Here is a 1,244-nt window from a genome sequence, read left to right as displayed (position 1 = left end):
GTTGGCAATAATCGCTGCATTATGATGTGACAGTCATGCGATTTTAGCCCAGTAATTTTATTCTTCCCTTTGATCACATTTTTCTTTAAGTTTGAAGCAAATCCATCAGGAAACCTTACTGATTTTAAAAAATCACAAAACTTTTTATTGTCGTCGGGAGATAGTGTATAAGACGCATGTGGTTTCATCCAACGATCACCGTCTTTGTACAAATGCAACTCCTTGCGCACCCTCATATTTTGCATATCGATTCGCGCCTTATCCGTATCTTTACTTTTTTCATCAATGTCAAGAATTGTGCCCAATAAACTGTCGCATACATTCTTCTCAATATGCATGACGTCTAAGTTGTGACGTAACGACAATGACTTCCAATAAGGCAACTCCCAAAAGATACTCTTCTTTGTCCAATTAAGCTCGCTTGCATGTATTTTCCGCTTCTTCCTACCATACTTGTCATGTTTACCAGGCAATCTGAAGGACACATTTTGTAGTTGAGCTAAGATTTGGTGAACAGATTTTCGAGCCGGAGGAGGTCGTTTCTCAACCATACCATCAAACTTTTTATTTTTTCGCATCCCATGTTTAATAGGAAGCCATCGCCGATGGCCAATAAAACAAGTCTTACTTGTTATCCTCTTTGAAGGAGTTGCATCGTTGCAAGTTGGGCATGCTAAATAGCCCTGACCACTCTATCCAGATAAACTACTACGAGCAGGAAAATCATTAACAGTCATAAGCAACATAGCTCACATCTGAAATGATGTATTCGAAACTGCGTCACGTACAATTACTCCATTATTCCATAAATCTTTTAACTCATCCACAAGAGGCCTTAAAAAAACATCCATATCCTTTCCGGGTGCATTTGGGCCAGGAATCAATAATGTCAACATCTTATAAGGATCTTTAGTGCATAACCACAGAGGTAAATTGTAGGCCGTTAAAACCACCGGCCACATACTGTATGAGAGGCTCATGTTACCGAAAGGATTGAAACCATCAGCGGCCAACCCCAAGCGAACATTTCTCGGCTCACGTGAAAACTCAGGATACTTTTCATCTATCTCCTTCCATTCAATACCATCGACTGGATGACGCATTAAATCCTCATCATTTGAACGCCCACGCTGGTGCCACGTCATATCTTTAGCTGTGTGACGAGAACCGTACAGACGCTTCAACCGATCTGTTAACAGGAAATAACGTAGTACTTTCCACGGGACTTGTTTAGTACCCTTTGT

This window comes from Morus notabilis, unplaced genomic scaffold, assembly GCF_000414095.1.
Source record: "Morus notabilis unplaced genomic scaffold, ASM41409v2 Scaffold1199, whole genome shotgun sequence".
NCBI lineage: Eukaryota > Viridiplantae > Streptophyta > Magnoliopsida > Rosales > Moraceae > Morus > Morus notabilis.
Note: the sequence above shows the minus strand (reverse complement) of the source record.